Genomic DNA, 21,693 nt, shown 5'->3' with positions numbered 1-21,693 from the left:
CTCCGGAGGTGAAAAACCCGCTTTCTTACCGCAACACCAGGAAAACCAACAAACAGTAAGACACTTCACGGCAATGGTAGGAATTATCGGCACCGCCGATTCCGCAAGCTTCTCTTTATTTCCGGGGATGCGTGCGCACTTCGCGTCGCCTGTGTGAAGTGCCTCCCGGAATCCTGGAAATTGTAGTTCCTTTGCCATCCCGATGATTACAAGAGCGCTCTGACGTGTCAACGCACTGCGTGATAGCGGGTTTTGACAGTACATCCCCCTTCACAAAGGGCGGTGACCGGCAGCGGGCTTAGCCGGACACAAGCGATGGAATTTGACCACAAGCCTGGGAGCATGCACAGCCCCAGCAGGCTCCCAGGAGTTCTCCTCCGGACCAAAGCTCTTCCAGGAAATCAGGTAGTGAAGGCGACCACTCACCCACTTGGAATCTAGGATGCCCTGAACCTCATACTCCCTATCCTGTTGCACCCAGATAGGCATGGGCGCACGGCGTACCAGGCACGAAGAGGGTTTCAGGAGAGAGACATGGAGCACTGGGTGTATCTTGAAATGTGCAAGTAGACGTAGCCAAACAGCCACGGGTGAATGTGTTTCACCACCCTGTAGAGCCCTATAAATCGGGGATTGAACACGCTATACCTCTTGAACTTGATGTGTTTGGTGGACAACCAAACCAAATCCCCTTCTTGTACACAGGGTTGGGCCTGCGAAGTTTGTCAGCAGTCTTGTAGCTGGCCTTGGCTCGCACCAGGTTTTTGTGTGTAGCCAGGAGCACCTTGCGCACACTCAACAACCTCTCCCTGACGACTGGCAGCCTGGTAATAGTGTTCGGCAACAACATAGGATTGAACCGGGGATGATGCCCATAGGAACAAAAGAAGGGTGTATGCAATGTGGACGAATGCTGGGTACTATTATGGACGATTTCTGCTACCCACAGCCACTCCACCCAAGAATCCGTATTATCCTGAACATAACAACGGAGATATTGTTTCAGGGTCTGGTTTAGCATCTCTGTCTGACCGTCTGTATGCGGGACCAAAAACTAGTAGACAAGGACGTTGTGATCTACAGCTCCAAACACCAGGTTTACCAAAACCGTGCAGTGAACTGGGCCCCCCTGTCTGACACTTTATCCCTCGGGAGACCATGTAACCTAACAATGTTCACAAGAAGAAGGTGTGCCAGCTGACCTGCCGTGGGAACCTGACTGCAAGCTATAAAGTGCCCCATTTTAGTTAAATAATCGACCACCACCACTATAGCCATTTTCCCCTGATCTTTTGGGTGACCCACAATAAAGTCCACCGAGAACCGTTCCCATGGCAGTTCTGGTGTGGGCATGGGTTATAACAGCCCTTGTGGTTGTTGTCGATCGGTCTTCATTTGACTACACCTAGTGCATTAGGCCACCCATCGATGAATGTCCAGTCTGATGGAAGGCCACCAGAATTGTCTTAGCGCCTTCTCGAGAGTTTTTACATATCCCATGTGTCCCGTGCAGGAAATCTCATTACACCAGGAAAACACGGTTTTGCGCAAGGCGTTCGTAGGCATGAGGACTTGTGTTCCTCTCAGAGGTATTCCCTGCTTTACTTTCCATTCCGGATGATGCCTGAGCCAGGTTCTCCACACACAGGATTGTACTCCGATCCTTACTCCCATTAGGAAATCGCTGGTGTGGGTGACACATACAACCCTGGAAGGTTCTATGTTGGCCCTAACAGGTTTTGCGGTATGGAGGGATGAATTTTCCTGTCTTGTTAGGGCATCCGCTTTTTTGTCTGTGTACCGGGTCTGAAGGTGACAACAAACCGGAACTCCTCAAAGAATAACATCCATTGTAATTGTCGTGGAGTAAGATGCGGAGCAGCCCGCATGAACTGCAGGTTTCTGTGGTCAGAATAGACTGTTACTTGGTGTTTCGCTCCCAACAGCCAATGCCTCCATTCTAAGAAAGCGTCACGAATGGCTAGCAACTCTTTCTTGGCGATCGTATAATTAAACTCAGCCGAACTGAGTTTCCTCAACATGTAGGCGATGGGATGCAACAAGCCAGTCGTTTCTTCTATCTGCGACAATGCCGCACCCAATGCAACTTCGGACGCGTCTGTCTCCACTCTAAAAGGCCGTTCAGGATCTGCGTGGGTTAGCACCGGCGCCGAGGCGAAAGAGGCTTTCAACCGATCGAAGGCTTCTTGTGTTTTTCCATCCCATACAAAAGGTTTGTTCTTTCTCGTGAGTCTGGTCAGAGGGGTTACCATCCCAGAAAATCCCTGGATAAAGCGTCTGTAAAAGTTGGGGAACCCTAATCGGCTTTGGATGTCCTTGACGTTACAGGGGCGTGGCCAATCTTTTATCGCCTGGACTTTCCGTTTCGCCATCACTTGTCCGGAAGGGGTGAGCATCACTCCCAAGAACTCCACCGTTGTTACATGGAATTCACATTTGGCGATTTTGCAGTATAAGTGGTTCTTCATCAGTGCTTGTAGCACTAAATGTACGTGTTCCACATGTTCCTCGGTTGAGTCTGAATAGACGAGAATATCGTCAATATATACAACAACGTCGTGATCAGGAAACTCCCTCAGAACTTCGTTTAGGAAGAATTGGAATGCGGCCGGGGCATTGCATAATCCGAAGGGCATCACCAAGTATTCATAAAGCCCATACCGCGTCTTGAAGGCTGTCTTCCACTCATCGCCTTGACGTATACGAACAAGGTGATACGCGCCTCTCAGATCCAGCTTAGTGTAAATCGTCGCTGATCGTACTTGCTCCAACAAAACAGGGATTAACGGAAGGGGGTATTGGTTCTTGATGGTGATCGTATTCAATGCTCTGTAGTCAATGCAGCTTATTTTCTCTCCGTCTGCCTTCGGGATAAAAAACAGTGGGGATGCTGCGGGGGACCTAGAAGGGCGTATATATCCGAGGGCAAGGTATTTGTCGAGATAGGCCCTTAATGTTTCGTTCTCCGGTATAGTGAGAGCGTAGATTCGACTGTTAGGTATTTCTGCCCCTGGCTTAATGTCGATCCGACAGTCAAATGCCCGGTGAGGCGGGAGCACCTCCGCTTCCGTGTTGCTGAACACCGCTTTGTATGCTTTGTAGCATGAAGGAAGAGACACCTCTTTTTCTGCGGCCGTGGCGATCCGTTGTATCGAGGCCAATGCTTGTGAAGGGTTAGGCAACCCAGAGAGGCAATGTTCTCTGCAGTAGGGAGACGGGAACTGCACTGTTTTGTTGGTCCATTGTATAAATGGATCATGCTTCTATAGCCATGGAAGCCCCAAAACTATCCCATATTGAGGTGCTTGGATAATGTTGAACGTCAGTTGCTCATGGTGGATTCCGTTGTATAGGAGGTCATATTCGGGTGTATGGTATTTAATGGGCCCAGCTTCTAGTTCTTTCCCGTCAACTGCATAAACCGTTTCTGGATGGGTCTTTGTAATCAGACGTACCCCCAACCGTCGGGCTTCTGAGTAGTCCATAAAACAACCGGTCGCCCCTGAATCCACCATGGCACAAATATCTTTTTCTTCGGAATCTACCACCAGAGTCATACCCAGAAATAAATGGTTCTTCTCCTGGTCTCTTCCTGGTGTTATGGAAGGGATGATGTTCTTGCTTGATGGTTCCCCTTCTCTGACCTTCAAGCTTTGGAGTTTTCTGACTCCTTCCCAGCAATACTGGCTGCAGCTTGACTGACCCGAAACGGGATCCAACACTTACAACGCAACTTTTACAATGCACTACCTTTACAACGAAACTTTTACACCGCAACATCAATTACAACGCATGCCATTACAACGCATGCCATTACAACACAACCATTACAACGCATGTCACTACAACGCATACCACTACAACGCATGTCATTACAACGCAGTCATTACAAAGCATACCATTACAACGCATACCTACACTATCCAACACCTACACTACTGTTGCACCCCCTGGAGTTAGAATAGTAATTTTTACCCCTACACTATCCAATACTTATCCTACTGTTGCACACCCTGGAGTTAGAACAGTAATTTTTACCCCTACACTATCTAATACTTACCCTACTGTTGCACCCCCCTGGAGTTAGAATAGTAATTTTTACCCCTACACTATCCACATGCAATGTAATGGTATGCGTTGTAATGGTATGCGTTGTAAATGTAGTATGCGTTGTAGTGGAATGCGTTGTAAGGGTAGTTTTAAAGAATTTGTTGTAATGGCATGCGTTGTAATGGAATGCGTTGTAATGGATGTTGCGGTGTAAAAAATGCGTTGTAAAGGTATGCGTTGTAAAAGTATGCAATGCAACGACATACATCCACCCGAAACTTTCCTGGTTTAAGTTTCACTGGGCATTCCCTTAAGAAATGCCCCTTTTTGCCGCAATACAGGCATAGTCCCTGTTTGCGACTATAGTCTTTCTCACTCAACGTCAGGGAAGCAAGCACGGTACCTATCTCCATAGGTTCTGGCCCTGCGGGTGATTTTTCCCCAAGGCTCGGGTTTTCGTAGGGTGTAATAGACCGTTCTTTCTTCTTGTGGTCTCCCTTCCGCTCCTTCATTCTGTGATCTAGGCGCAAAGTAAGGTCAATGAGCGCCGCACAGGTACGAGGTTGAGGTTCGATTTGAGCCAACACGTCTTTCAGCTCATCGTTCAGCCCTTGGTAAAACAATGCTGATTGTTTGGCTTCTGGTCAATCCGTTTCCGCCACCAACCGATGAAAGTTATTCAGATAGGTTACTAGATCCGAGTCACCCCGTTTGAGCCTCAGCAGCTCCCTATCCGCCGTAAAAGTTTCAGCCCTTCTATCGAAGGTTTTTTCGAATTCAGCAAGGAAATCCTCCCATGCATACAGAAGAGAGTTGTCTCTCCTAACCACAGGAACTGCCCATTGCGCTGCTTCACCCCCCAGGTACGAAATCAGAAAGGCAACCCTGGCTTGGTTTGTGGCAAACATCTTTGGCTTACACATAAAGTGTAGCTGCACTTGTGTCATGAACACCTGTACTTTTTTATTGTCCCCATAAAACCGCTCTGGAGGGGCTAAGAGTATCTGTGAGGGCATTTCTACCACGACTGACGTGGATGGAGTAAAGCTAACACCTGCCTCAGTTGGGATCCCAGGCAATCTTTCCATTCGGGCTCGCAATTGTGCATTCTCGGATCTGGAAGCAGCCACTTCTCTATTGGACGCTGCTAGCTCGACCTGGACCTGTGCTAATGCTGCCAGTACATCGTCTAAATCTGTCATTGCAGTTTCAGCACAGCCAAGAAGCGGATAGTATTCTTGGGCCGATAATTCTGTCAGGCTCTGCTTTCTGGCCTCTTCGGGCTTTGCTGAATTACCTATAACCTCCCCTATGAACGACCTCAAAGTCTGAAGTAGAAACACAGACCCCTAAGTGAGTCCAACCGGGGAGGGAAAGGAAGGGAACAGCAGGGAGGGAGATCTGCAATGACAAACAACAGGTATTTAGAAAACACCCCCCATAACTTTAGGTGATGACCCACCCGCGTGTCCCCCTTTTACTCAAGTTCTTCCAAAAGAGTCTCACTCATACCTGTAAAGAAAAATACTATTGACCATATCCTAGGAGCCCAGGCATTAGGTGGTACCAGTGATTCTACCCAGCTGCAGAGAAAACACAGAAAGGCATACAATGAAACATGAAACCAAATAAGGATTGTGCGATGCTTAATGAGGACCTACACACATACCAAAGTTCATGCACAAACACACTTCAATGGGTGAGATTTACCCCTTCTGAATTGGTACCCTCATGTGTCTCCTGCATAGGGTAAAGATAAACAACGTTGTGGAAACAAAAGGAACAGGAATGCAGACAGGGTTAAAGTACTACCACCTCTGTCTTCCAGTGGTGTTATGCACACACCTCTGTTCTTTTACACAGTTCTCCTGATACCAGGAAGTCCGCCTTCGCTTGCAACTAGATGAAAGCAAAAGTGGCAGTGTCCCGGTCTTACCAAAGTTGCATGCATTCTGGAAAATTGGGGAAGGCTTCGTAGAAATGAAACCACAATGTCCGCAGAAAAATGCGGCAAGACAAGTTCCCTCTTAGCCGAGAGGAGAAATCAGTGTAACAAGGTACCACGCAGGAAACGTGGCTTGACTCCCAAACACGGAAGTTCCAGGATGATACTATAGAAAGTATCACAGCTTCGGAGCTGAAAGACCCGCTTTCTTACCGCAACACCAGGAAAACCAACCAACAGTAAGGCACTTCAGGGCAATAGTAGGAATTATCGGCACCGCCGATTCAGCAAGCTGCCTCCCTGAATGCTGGGAATTGTAGTTCCTTTGCCATCCCGATGATTACAAGAGCACGCTGACGTGTCAACGCACTGCATGATAGCAGGTTTTGACAGTCCATTTCCCTACAGGTTATGGACTTTACGGTGGAACACCACCCTGATTCAGAACACGCCAATGTTGATGGTCTGTCCAGATTTTTGTGATGAGAACTCCCAGGAGGTACGGTATTTCTCACCACATTTCAGCTAGAGGGGACAAGTGTTAGACCTGGCACCATAGGTGTGGGTCTCCTTTCCATTTTTGCTGTTACCTCATGTGTTTTTGCTGGTGTTAGATGCTTTGGGCACTGTGCTACTGCTGTCCAGTGCCACAGTGCGAATGCTCCCTACTGTAAATTGAAGTATTGATTAGTGGTTCCCTGATTGGATATTTGGTTCACATGTCAAACCCTAGTACAGTGCACTGAGTGTGGCCAGGGCGTGTAAATCCAAATGCTGATAGTGGGCTTGCAGCAATGGTTGTGCCACCCACCGAAGCGGCCTTGCAAAATGTGTCTAAGGTCTGCCATTGCAGAGCCTGCGTGCCGTCTGGTACTGTCATCCTGACTGGGCAAGTGCGCCCGCTTGCCAGTCCCTAAACCTTCCCTTTTCTGCATATTAGTCACCCCTATGGTAGGCCCAAGGGCAGGGTGCATTGCAAGTATAAGGTAGGACAAGCCCTGATGTGTGTGGCATGTCCTAATAGTGAATTAAAGCCATTTTCGTTTTTCTCTATTGCAAGGCTACCGGTTCTCCATAGGCCTGAATGGGTTGCTGAATTGTCACATGTTTATAATCATAGCACACTAAGAGAAAATGGTAGAAATTCGAGTTTAGTATGCCTGGACTCAGAATAATAAGATACATCTGTTAGTAAAGTTTATTTTAATATTCTGTGTTTGCAAATACCACTTTTAGAAAGTAGGTATTTGCTTGCCTAACCATTTGAGCCCGCCTCTGCGAGGTTTTGTATTCATTGTCTGGGTTTGTGTGTGACAGGGCTGGGGAATTCCAGGAGACAGGCTGGGGCAGCCCGGTGGTGAATAGGGAGATCTGCATCTAGATGGGAGGGAGGAGTTGCACCTGGGACCTGAATAGGGCTGGGCATTCCCTCTACAATGCTGGCTCCACCCCCTGTGGTGCGTCTGATGTCTCTGCCCTGCACACTGAAATAAAAGGAGGAAGACTGTCCACAAAGTTCTCCAGGACTGTACTTGCCTTCCACAATGCTGGCTCCACCTCCTGTGGGGCGTCTGATGTGCCTGCCCTGCGCTGTGAAAGGAAAGGAGAAGTCTGGTAAACAGAGTGCTTCAGAACTGATTTTGACTGGGCACAGACCCCTCAGAGAACAAATGATTTTGGGGTACAAATATTGGGACCCTGTTCCCAAGAACTTAGATCACTTCTGGACATAAAAGATGAAACCTCTGCTGAGGAGAAGGAACCTGAAGAAACTGAGGAAGAGACCATTCCCAAGCAGAATTGGCCTGCAGGAGTTGCCTGACTGCCAAAGAGAGGAGAAATAACTTTCTGGACTTTTCTTTCAACGTGTGCAAAGATCTCCAAGGGCTTGGAAGAGAGCTTGCCCCCTGACCGAAGTTCCAGGACCAGTGGACTTCACCAGCCTTTGTGAATTGCTGCTGGAAACAAGTGGCTACAGAGGCAGGGAGCTGTCACCGACTCTTAGGACCGGCCCGGTCGTAAGGCTCCGCATCAAGCAATGTCTGCCTCGAACAATGCAAGCTCTGCGCTCACCGACTCCGTCCTGACGCCGTCACCGAGCCGCAGCCTGCACCACGCTGGAAGGACACCACGACGTGCAACGCCTCGCTACACTGAATTGAACTGGTCTCACCAACGCGATCACTGCTGCTGAATTCGAGACCTGTGACCGCACCGGAGTTGGGCACCGCCTCACACACTTTGCAACGCACCGCCTGACTTGCCCAGCTGTCCGGACTGACCGACGCCAGCTCCCGAACTCCGGCTCAGTCGCTGGACCGCAAGCTGCAAGCACCGCATCGAAGCACCGTCTTGCCCTGCAATACAAGCCTTGGATCCACCGACTCTGTCAACGGGCCGCTGCCTGCACCGCATCGAGGGACACCGCGTCCTGCAACACTTCCTTTCTGCACCACGACGATCACCGGAAACGGCTCGCACATACGTGCCGGCCGCCCCAAGTAAAAGGTACTGTGACTGAGTCTGGCGACCATTTGAGTGGGCCCGTACCGACGCGGTCTGTTGGATTTGCTATTTTTAACAACGCTGTAGCCCTTTCGGGCTACCGACTCGCACAGAACTTTGATTTAAGCCTTTTTAACAAGAACTCTTGAAAGCTAATAGTACTGTGGATTCTTTTTGTCATTTATTGGTCTTGTGGTAACTCTATATAAAGTACAACTTATTTTTGATATAAAACCTGTGTGGTGTCCATTTGTAGTGTTGTCACTGGGTTACTGTATGTAGTCATAAATGCTTAACGAACACCGCCTCTGAAATAAGCCTTGACTGCTTGTGCCACACTACCTAGAGGATGAGCAGAGGTTATTTTTGGAGTGTAATCCCCCTTACTCTGACTAGAGGAGAGGGTCCCTATTTGTCACAAGTACCTACCTGTGCCAACTAGAGACCCCCAATTCTAACAGGACTACATTGACTAATTGCACCAGTGCTTACATCCTACCCTACTTTTTCATTTTGATCTCTTGATATGTCTATGGATGTGACATGATCATGGCTTTTGAATAAATTGGTCTACCCGCTTGTTGGAACTTTGTGTGATGCCATATTGTATGAACAAAGGTGAGTTTAATCATGAAAATGTGTTTTTGATGTTTTATTGTGATTTTTCCTGATAAGGCATTTGAGCAGAAAGAGCCGATCAGTGATGTTTCCACCCATTTTATCACTATACCAACAAATAGAATGGGTGTTAATTATGAAAATCGAAACAAATAGTGTTTTGTAATTACTATGTATGGATTTACCAGGTGTGGTAATAAATCAGCAAACCATATTTCTGGGTGCAATCTTGTATACAATTTCTCTGATGTTGAATCAGCACCTGGTATTATCACTTGTGGAATCACATCTGATAAACATGGGTGCGGGTTCTCTGGTTCATTTTTATTCTTCAAACCCAGTAAAACAAGGAATATGGGTCTGGAAATAACACATGAAAATATAAATTCTACTTGAAGCATTTCACAATGTAGGCCTGAATACCTCTGTTAGTGTCTTTTCTACCTTCTGTTTGAACCCATAGTGAAATTATTGTAAGTGTGGAGCCCTGAAAAACACAAAGAGCTGTTAATATCATTCAATACAATGTTGATGTATGCCACAACAAATGTATTCATAGTGGTATAGAAGTTGGTAAATGTGATATCAATGATCTCCATGTTATATGTACACATATTAACAAACTCCTATCATTGCTGTCAAATCCACTCGAGATGACCTCCCCATCAATCGCCCCATATGTGGTCAGACAGGCCCTGCCACACAAACCCAGGCCTACCAATTAATAGGTCACAGGAGGGGTTACACGTAGCCCAAAGATAAATGCACAAACAGGGAAAACCCAGATCGATCCCACAGATAGGCAGCTACACCACAAAATGTCACAGAAGACTGGCCCCAATAAAACACATGTGTGGTATTTTGGGAATGTGCGCCCCTTTATCCATAGCCACACGCCACATGTAGTTGGGCACACTCAACCAATCGGAACACAGCATGCACACTACACACAGGGTATCATGACTCCCCATGCAGGACTTCTGGACATATACACACTGGCCCACATTGGTTCGTCACAAAGTCGAGAGCCACTTGTGCCCCCTTATCAGATGGCTGAACTTATGTTCATGTCTAGGCCCAATTGTATGTGCTCTACAAGAATGTGTAGTCCATTTATTGTACTTCAAGAACTGTATATAATGCCCTTCTGCACATCAAGATAATCTTCAAACACAACTCTGTTGCTGCTGTCCCGGCCGCTGTGTTTAATTAAACCAACGTGCTACTGTTTTGTCAAACACCTCTTTTCTCTTCATTTTTTCAAGATACATTCATATCCGAGCAACAGAGCCACTAGACAGCCTGTGTGGCTGTTTGAAGTCTAAGGTCCTGATTATGAGTTTGGCGCAGTTGCGCCAGCTCTCCGCCGGCACACCTGCCCAAAACTCGTGCAAGGACTGCTTACCATAGTACAAGTTGAACTTGTGTTTGGCGGTCGGTCCTTCGCCTTTCCCATGCCGGTGCCTGGAAAACAGGCACTGCCATCGGAACTGCAAAAAAGGAATCTTTTGATGCATATTGACAGGGGGGCACAATGGTGGAGGTATGGGTGCCCTATGGGACCCCTTTGTTCCTCCACCGCTAGTCTTTTCATGGTGGGAGCCCCGCCAAGGAAGGGCTGGCAGTGGCGGAGCTTATAATATGCTAAGAGGGACTGCGCTAGTCCCGCTGAGCATCTTACATTGTGGTGCAGCTCCACCACCGCCAAGGAACAGTCACTGGTGGTCCTCCACTGCAACAACTTTTCATGTCATAATGTGGCGGACGGATCACCGCCACGTTAGTCTGGCAGTCACAGGACCGCCAGACTCATAACTAGGCCAAAAGACATGTATGCTTACTGTACGTGATAGGCTGATATAAACAGAGTAACAAATGCATTAGAGCGCACTGAACGAGTTTTGTGCAAACCCCACCACTTATTTGGTACTCATGATTTAAATGCAGCATGTATCCATTCACATTTTCAGGGCCCTGTACATATGAGACGTTAGACCGTGGTGCGTACATTTTTCCAGTTGCAAACACTGCGATCCGAGGTATGCTTGCAACCGCAAATATGTTTTTACTATGTACTAATTACATTTAAGAGTGGGTGGAATTTTAACTGCCCCTAAAATGAGATTATGAATGGATACTGATTCACAATTTTGAAGGGGCATGCTGTTGTCATCCCTTCCCAAAAACATATTGTCAGGAGATGTAGCAATGTTTTTTTTACTATAATTAGGTTGTAAAGCATTACAAAATGACTGAATCCCAAGTTGGTGAGGTAAGCCATTCCCTTGGGGGTCTCTTTCCCTTTGTGAATGCAAATAAAATTAATGTGTGAGTAGGAGGTGGTCCAGGGGACCATGGCCAACTCTCAAACAGACTATAAAAAAAATGTATTTTGAAAAACAGCCATGTTACAAAAAGACAGACATGAGGGACTGCTAATGCCATCATGCCACCTTACCTGTGATGGCATTCAGGATGGAGTAAGTTGCAATTTGTAATCTACCTAACTAACATTCATGAGGTAGGACGGATTAGGACCCACTGCAAATGGAGGTCTGTGAACCTACCAATTAGTGCATAGTTAGGGTTGGCAAATTCCACACTGATCGGAATTTGTGACCAGTGTTTTGCAACTAGTGTTTCATATTTAAGTCCCCTACCTCCAACACTCTGGCATGAATTTTTAATTAAAACTGTTTTAGACTTACACATCCATGTCTGATGAGCAGTTGCAAAGTAAAGAAGGGCAATAGAAACACCAGTCGGGAAGGTGAAGCTGGACCCCATAGCGGACTGTGGGAAACGACCTCCGAGGGGGGGGACACCGCTCCCACGGCAAAGCCTGCGATAATGGGGCGCACCAGAATGGTCGCCTCCAAGCCAACCGCTAGCCACTCAACCCCCCCCCCTCTCCCGAGAAGAACACCGTGTTGTCTCATGGCAGGGGCACTGAGTGGGCGAATGAAAGCACACAGACACAGACAGAGTAGATGAAATGCTCACACAAGGTCCTTTGGATGCCACACAGCAGGGGCAATGAAGAGCAGGCGAGTGGCGAGCAAGGGTCCAAAGCAAGCGGAATGGCACTTGCAACCCGGGCAGGTATTAACGGAAGCCTACAAATTCGGTAGCAAGGGAAGTCTGGAACCATAAGCACAGAGACTTGTGTAAAGGGGCACCTCGAATAAGGACAATGCTGTCAAAAATGAACAACAACAAATGTTTCAGGACAATGCACACTCTTAAATTAACATGATGTTTATGAATGACATACCAACATTTGTGAAATTTATGAATCACATTTAATAAAACTGCGGCCTTTCTTTTCTATGCACCATATCATGTCATTAGTAGAATTACTATTGGGGAAAAGGATGCAAGGCTGGAAAGGACAGGGCGTAAAAGCGGGAGGGGGGAGACTCGCCCCCTGGAGGGGGTTTGCAAACAGGCTGGTACTGTCTGCTGATTGGGAGCCAGCTTGGACGTAAAACCACAGGCTCCGATGCAGAGAACAACGGGACCCTTTGCTTAGCTTCCTTGAGCCATCGACAACCAAAAATGTTTGTGAACACGTTTGGAATGCGAAAGTTGGAACAGTCCCAAGCGGAATGAGTTCCTGCCTCTGCTCACTTGAATATATTGATGTAAATTTACCGTAGGCCTTAAGTTCATTTATCCCTTCACAAATCACAGGAAGAAACACCTCCTTGAGAGCATGCCTAATTGCCCAGATGTTCGCGTGAAATTACTGCCATTAATCACGGTATTGATTACATTTCCACTCTTTTCCAGCGCTTGCCTATTTTTAAACCCCCCCTGCAGTGACATGCGAGGCCTCCTTGTTATCCCCGGTCCGCTCGGCTGCCGTTTAATTGATGGATAAAAGACACAACGCGAGGAGCGCAGGTCTCTCTTGTATTACAGAAAAAGTCAGAGTTGCTGGGTTAACCTTGGCATAAAGTGAACACAGCTTTCACTATAGCGAGTGACAAGTGACGGCTTGGGCAGAAACAATGGCGCGAGGACCATGACCCTTGAATGTTAGCTGTCAAACACGAACAAACCATGCAGCTGTCAGCCAGGCCCCTTCGGGAGAACCTTTACTTCAGGAGTCAGTACAGGGCTTTCATTCTGAATTGTGCACTATACGACGTTTCCTCATACGTTAAGAAGACGAGAGATATTTGCTTCTGCTATGAACGAGTTCTGGTGCTGTCTTATTCAAATGTCCCCAGGCTCACTTCCCAATTATCCCGTCAACTCGCGTATGTGATGTGCAGTAGTACGGAGATACTGTAATCGGTGGAAACTAAATATAATTATACAGCAACATTTGCACCAATATAGCGCTCTTGTTGATGGATAAAACATAATTGGGACACTTGTTAGCAAATGAAAAGTCTGCTTTTCAACTGCTCGGTGATTTCGGATATTGGTGCGCCACAACATTTCAGGATCCCAGTGACATGTCTTGCACCAGTGGCAGGGCAATCTGAATGTGCCCTTTTCACCAACTTTTGCATTAACCAGCCATACCAAAATGTTATTTTAGGTCAATTCCGATGTGATTCTTGCATTGATCGGTCTGTGCAAGAGGGGTTGTTCAGCTGAAATGCTGGTGAGAAAACTCTTTACTTGTAATGCCCCTCACCTAACTGAGATGGGACTATGACGAAAAACGACTTGTGTCCCCTAAGACTCCCTCTATTTATACAGCACAACATTCAACCGTGGAGATTTCACAGCGCTAAGGAGAGCACATCCTAAGTGAGGGAGGGGTTCTCAGAGAGGGTCTCTAGGTTACATGTCAGATCTTAGGAAACAAATGCGTTTTTCATTTTTTCCTGAACGCCAGGTAGTCGTTGGTAAGCCGAAGTTCTAATGGAAGTTCATTGAAGTGGGTCGCTGCTAGGTGTGAAAAGGAGCAACCCCCTGCCCTGGTCTTCTTGACGCGTTTAGTTTTTGCCCGTCCCTGGTTGCGTGACCTCAAGTTCCGTGTGGGTGCATAGAATTAAACTCTATCTTGAAGAATTCTGTGGCCAAGATTGCGTAATACTTTGTGCGCTTGGCTTGACAGTTTAAATTTGCCCCTTTATCGCACAGGGAGCCAATGGAGCATCTTCATGCATTCTGATGCTGAGTTGTACTTGCTCTTGTTGCACACCAGCTTGGCAGCCGCATTCTGGACCAACTGAAGTCCACCATACTCACAAAAAGTGCCTTCCTGTAGTCCTACCAACTTATGAGCAATGCTTGGACGATGGTTCTCCTACAATCTATAGGGATCAATTGAAAGAGTCTTTTTAGAAACTTTAATGTCGCAAAGCTTTTCCCACAAAGTGCACGTACATGGTTCTGCATGGTAAGTGCACTGCCAACAAGAATGCCTACTTTTTTTGCAACCTGTTTGGGTGCTGGTGCATTACCCAGTGATGTTGGCCACCAGGTTGCATTCCAGACTGAATGTGCTCCTCCAAAGAGTAGAATCTCCGACTAGTCTGCGTTCAGTTTCAGACAGTGGTGAGACATCCAGGCTGCCATTTCCGAAAGGTAGCGGAAAAGTCTGATCCTTCTGTCTTCGTGTCCATTGAGAGCAATCATCAGTTGTGTGTTGTCTGCATAAGAGCAGATACTGATGCCCATTTTCTGCTGATCTTGGCCAGTGAGGACACATAAATATTAAAGAGAGTAGGGCTCAAGGAAGCTCCCTATGGAACACCATAATTAATGGAGTTTGGCTTTTAGGAAAAAGTGCCCAGTTGTATAGTCCTTGTTCTATTGCTTAAAAAAGAGCAAAGCCACTAAAGGGCTTTAGAGTGTATACCTTTTCCATGAAGTGTTTTCAACAGGAGGTTGTGTGAGACAGTGCCGAAAGCCACCGACAGGTCCAACAGGATCAGTGTGGCGGCTCTACCCTGGTCGACCACAGATCTGATGTTGTCTAGCACTGCCAGGATGGTGGTTCCAGTGCTATTAGTGGCTCTAAAGCCAGTTTGGGTAGGGTCCAGAAGCTCATTTGTCTCAAGGTAGTTGGTTAATTGTTTATTTACCAACTTCTCCATCAGTTTAGATAGGTATGGAAGCTGAGATATCGGTCGATAATTTGCCGGGTTTTGAACATCTGTATCCACTTTTTTTAGTAGGGGAACCACCATGGCTTTTTTCCAGATCTCTGGAAATACTGCAGTATGTAAGGATTGGTTAAATATGTGGGTAACATAAGGGCATATAATTGGCATAATCTGGGAAAAGACAAAGTGAGGACTTGGGTCTAATGGGGACCCTGATTTAACTTCGACCATTGCTTTTGTTTCCTGCTCCTCTGTAAAGGGGTTGAAGTTACTGAGATAAAATTGGGCATCAAGGTGAGGGTCTAACGTTTCCCAATCTGTATCTTCTGGTAGGTGCTGATCTCTGAATGAGGAATAATCCACAGAGATTTTATCGGCAAAAAAAGTTCTGATTGCCTCACAGCCCTCTAATGAGGGGTACAGGACTTGGGACAGGCTAGATGGATTAAATATTTTGTAGAGTTCTTTAGGTGAGTTGCTATTGCTGTCACACGCTTTGCAAAGTAAGACTTTTTGATGTTTTTAATGGCATTGTTGTAGATTCTCATTTCCGTCTTATACGACTGTCTGTCCATGTCTTGTTTGGATAGTCTCCACTTGTGCTCTGTTGATTCGCACTTTCTCTTTAATATTTTAAGTACTATTAAGTACCATTTTTAAGATGTTGTTTTTTCCTTAGGATTTGTTCCCTAGTCTAGCGGCACATTGGTCCAGTGAATTGGTGATTTCTGCTTGGAGGTTTTCTGCTCTCATTTGTATGAACGGTGGCATCTGGGCGTTTGGGTCATTTAAGGAAAATGGTGCTCAAATGTGTCAAGGGTTACTAACCTCCAGGCTGTTTTTACTGCCACTTTCCACTCTGAGGAAAACTATCACAGTATCAAAGTATAACACGTGCCTGATCACATAAACATTACAGTGGCCAAGTCAAACTGGAACTAGGACTCTTTTGCATGGAGTTGTTTACTTACATAGTAAAAATCAAAACAGGGTTGTCTGATCAACAGTCCATAAAAGTCGAGTTCCCGGGTCCCATTACACATCAATATCGGTGTGCAGTTTTGCTCCACAAAGAGACACTACTGCAAATTATGACAATGGATGTGCTTGCAGTGCGCAACAGGCTCTAAATGCTCCACATATGGGATCTCATAACTCTCGAGGTCCTCCAACATCACAGATATTGATGTTCCTTGAGGATTCTGCAAGCCATGCCCAAACACAAGATGACCTCCTTTTCTTGAAAAACCTTGCCTGTTAAAACTAATGGCGACTCTCTGTGCTCATGTACGAAGTCCTTGTTATGTGGCTTCTGCCCTTTGTATATGTCTTTCATGGCTTGGTCTAATTTCAAATGCAGACTTCTGAATATGTCTCAGCCCTGATTACTGGCATCAGAGCATGGTCCCCTTTTATCGGAGAACCCTAGAAGTGGTTGCTGTTGTAGTGGACATGGTGCTGTATTACTTCTGTTCAATTCAATCACAGATGACTATTCCACAACTCCGTGTGATTATGAGCCCTAGGGAAACCAGGGACTGCTAGAAGCACAGCTGGTGGGCCTGAGGCCTTCAAAGATTCCAAGCCAATGTGTAAATATCTGATTCTGTTATGTTTACCAATCACATTTATTTATACTGGGCCCGATTCACAGAATGAACTTAAGACTCAATCCTAAATTTACTACTATTTTGGTATTCACAGAATGCACTTACTACTTTTGGCATTCACAGAATGCACTTACTACTTTTGGCATTCACAGAATGAACTTACTACTTTCGGTATTCACAGAAGTTAGGATTTTGTCTTAAGTTTGTCTTAAGACAGACTTAAGACAGACTTAAGACAAACTTAAGACAGACTTAAGACAGACTTAAGACAAAATCCTAACTTCTGTGAATACCAAAAGTAGTAAGTTCATTCTGTGAATACCAAAAGTAGTAAGTGCATTCTGTGAATGCCAAAATAGTAGTAAGTTTAGGATTGAGTCTTAAGTTCATTCTGTGAATCGGGCCCGTTGTGTTTACTTTTGCGATCTCTTCAAAAACATGAAACAGAAAATTGCATACATTATTTCACATCTGCATATTACACATGCATTTCTGATTGAAAATATTTCCTAATCATATTTCCAAATCACATACTATTTGCACTTAAGAATAAATGAATAAATCTCGTGTGTTTCAATACACAAACTTAATGTCCAGAATCCCAATGCATTTCGGGTTGCAAATTCAAACCTTCGTCAGGGGATTAATAGTGTGTAGATGAAAGTTCAAATATCTTGTAAGTATCAGCGTCCTGTAGTTCAAGATTGCGGGATCTATAAGACAGCAACAAAGAAGAAAACTGTTTCCAATATTCACATTGAAAATGCAAAGTTCATATACACTAAACTGGGGAATGCCACTGGGAGGTCCCTTCCAAGGTGGAAAGCATGCTATTAAAAGGTAACCAATGTACCCTTCCTGTGATGAAAACATGTAGGGCAATTTATAAGTGATGAGAACGAGAAACAGAATTGAATCAAATGAATCAAGTAATAGAGAAAAAGATACTGTACCGCAAGAGTGACCGGAACTCAGCTGGACACGCCGTCTTTCGGCGCAGCATTGTAGGATGGCCACACCAGTGCGGCAATTTGCTGGACACCACCTCGGTGCCATCCGGATCTCGGCGCGTTGTGCTGCCTTCGGCCTATTCGCACATCGGTCCGCTACTGACGCCGCCTCACGTGCCAACGGATTTTCTACGCTTTTTGTAGCCCTATGCCGCATAACAGGTCATGTGACTTGTTTTTAAACTTTTCATTGGTTCATTTTACTTTTGGTTTCCTAAAGATGGAAGGCTTGGTCATATGACCTAAAAATAACACTTTTCATTGGTTTAGAACATTTTTTTTTCCCAAACGATGAAAGCCCCACCTTGTTTCTGGATGATTCAGACTGAAGCTGGCGTCAGCATGAGAGCACCACCATCTCGTGGCTCCGTCGTGGTCATTCCGCGAGCAATCATGGCAGCCGCTCCCCACCGGAAGCCTGCAGGAGTCGAGGGCCCCCAAGACTTTTGTAGAATCTTCACGGCTGAGGGGACGCTTTTCGAGAATGGAGCCCAAGCCCTAGCAGGCAAGCGTCCGAGTTCCAAGGTGTCCCAGGGCCATTTTAGTGGACCAGGCCCAAAACCGAAGAGCCGTCCGCCATTTTAAGAGTCATGTGGCAGCCGCCTATCGCTGCACTGCAAGAGTGGGAGCAACTCAACAACATGGTGAGCGAGACGCTGTAGTCGCAAGAGCGGGCGGAAAAGAGCTGAATGGCGGAAGAGGCACAGTGTAGCAAAAGCGGGCGGAATGGCAACTAAAACGGTAAAGGGGCGCCCCACTACAGCGTGTCTTCAGGTCAAACGGATTGTGGGACAAAGTCCAGAATAGAAGAGTCATCAAAAGGCAAAAAGTTCCGCCGGACCCCGGGAGCCGGCCGCCTATGTCGGGGGCGATCTCAGGCTACACCAGTGCTATAAGACTTGGGGAGGGGGTCGGAGCCAAGCGTCTTCTCCGAGTCCGTGCCATCACACCGCCCCTCGGGGGCCTCCGTCAAGCGGTTTAGGGAGGTACCATATAACATTGTTTTCAAATGCAGTCAGGTCCACAAACGACCCTCACTTACTTTGAGAATAGTGAAGCTGCAGTAGGTGGAAATAAGCTTCAGACAGTCTTACAAGCACTGCGTTTGTAAACATTTTTTGATTTTTTTGTATTTTTGCACAGTTTTATATTTTTTGTTTGTTTTTGATGGAGGGGAAACAACAAAGCACAGGCATTGAAAAAGGCTCAAACTCAGAACTCTGAACTATGGCACCCAACATCCAGGACTTGCCATCCGGATCTTGGCGCCTTGTGCTGCTTCCGACCTATTCACACATCGGTCCACTACTGACATCATCTTATAAACCAACGTTATGTAAATAGTTATTTAATAAAATGTTTTACCCTGTTTCTTTGCTGGTGTGTTGTCTATATTTTTAATATTTGCATAGGGTTTGTCGTTATTTTGGGCGGGATGGGTGACGGAGCCGAGCTGTCTTGCAGCCCTCATGGTGTGGAGCTCAGTTGATCTCACTATTTTCGTATTTCTCATGAAGGGTTGTTTATAATATTTCTATTTTAGCGAGGTCAAAAAGAGATCCAATTAGTGGCCTACTGATTTTGCTCGATTACTTTTATTTTTTTACACGATTTTTCACGATCTGCAAAGACTAAACAGAGTATTGCGACTTTGTGCTTGTTTGTAAATAGAGAATGAACCAAAGAGAATCAATTGTAAAACAGTAAATGCTTGGATAATAATCAATCAAATGGAGAGACAAGCAGGCAGGACGGATTACAACGGGGGTAAAGGCCTGCGATAACTACTCTTCACTATCTGCAAAGAGAGAGTACTACTAAGAGAAAAGAGGGGAGGGGGGCAGCGTTCAAAGCACATCAGCGTGCATAAACACGAAAAAGTTTTTATCTATCACGTACTTGACATTTTAAAGCTTTTCATATTTGCTATTAAAAAACCATTGAAATTCACTGAAAAAACCATAGGTTATAGTCGATATATAGTTAGGAATTTGCATTTACAAAACCTTGAAAATTCAATGAAAAAACCATTGGTTTTAGGCCATATATAGTTAGGGATTTGCATTTACAAAACCTTATTTTACTCGCATAAAACCATTGAAATTCCATATATAGTTAGATGCGCTAACTATATATCGCGCACCCGCAATCCACTGCTGATGATGTCACATATTACATCATTCATGACATGGTCAGTGACATCACTGATGACATCACTGATGACAACTCAAATGACATCACTGACAACATCACAGATGACATCATTCATGTGTTAATACGATGAACCTCTACAGACTCTGATATAACCTTAGATACACTCAGTGAAAACAGACACTCACAGATTGTCACTCATCCATGGAGTTACTCATACACCTAGACAGTCATGCAAAGAATCAATCACACCTCCAATTCCTCAACTATACAGTTATACACACCTTACTTATTGAAACATATTCTAACACATATTTACTCTCTTATACAATCACTGATACAAGTTTTCAATGATCCATGCAGCTACTCACACATTCACTGGCTCTTAAACACAGTAATTTATATATGTCAACTCTCGCATGTACTGTGTTTTACATATGTACTTACTTTGACATGTAGCATTGAGATATCCAATCACTCACCAATACACTCATGCACACAGTCAACCACCCATACAGCTGTTTCCACATGCAGTTTTGAACCCATACATCTAGTGAATCAGCTGTTCACACATCTATGCACAGAGTCACACACCTCCCAGCCACTCACACACATACTCAGTCTCGCATACAAATACTTGGGCAACCAATCAATAACCCATATAGTTACTCATATAGCTACTGATCAACACATGCAGCAGTTTACAGAACAACAGATATAATGATGCACAAATTAATACAGTTTAATCACTAACCCATGCACTCAGTGAGACACATTTAATCACTCCCTCATACAATCAGTTGCACCTACTAAATCCTTCATCCAGACATTTATACATCCACTCATTCTTCAATATGTAAGACATATTTTAACTTTACAGAAACATACAGTCACTGGATGTTGTCATCAGTGATGTCATCAGTGATGTCACTGACCATGTCACGAATGATGTAATATGTGACATCATCAGCAGTGGATTGCGGGTGCGCGATATATAGTTAGCGCATCTAACTATATATGGAATTTCAATGGTTTTATGCGAGTAAAATAAGGTTTTCTAAATGCAAATCCCTAACTATATATGGCCTAAAACCAATGGTTTTTTTCATTGAATTTTCAAGATTTTGTAAATGCAAATTCCTAACTATATATCGACTATAACCTATGGTTTTTTCAGTGAATATATATATATTTATTACCTACTGGCGATAGCCAGTAGGTATATATAGTTAGGATTGGCTACCATAGGAAATCACAAGTAATCAAAGGAAGAGTGTCCATAAAGACAGGATATATAGAAGTGGCTGTCCCACGTGAAGTCTGAGGCCAGTTGTAAGTGGTCCGGTAGTAAGACCAATTTCATGAAAAAATACACTGTTTTTTCAGGAAACCCTCACTCACCCTAGTGGTGACATGCTTCATCATCGGGTCCACCGGGAGAGATCGAGTACCTCCCCGGTGTGCTGCGACGCCAGGAGACTGCGGAGCAGGATTTTGTGTGAGGATGAAGTGTGAAAAATAATAATAATAGGGTTAAAAATGTCAAAGGTTGTACCAAGAAAACGTTTATTGGTTGGTCAACTTGACATATTAAAACTTGTTATGTGTAGGGAAACTAGCCAATTACAATATACTGGTGTTTACCCTGAAAAGAAGGTCAACATGTTTCTGCCCGTTCTATGTGTTATTTTACTGGGCTTTCATCAGGACCG

Source organism: Lissotriton vulgaris, chromosome 4_1 (genome assembly GCF_964263255.1).
Source record: "Lissotriton vulgaris chromosome 4_1, aLisVul1.2, whole genome shotgun sequence".
Lineage (NCBI taxonomy): Eukaryota > Metazoa > Chordata > Amphibia > Caudata > Salamandridae > Lissotriton > Lissotriton vulgaris.
Note: the sequence above shows the minus strand (reverse complement) of the source record.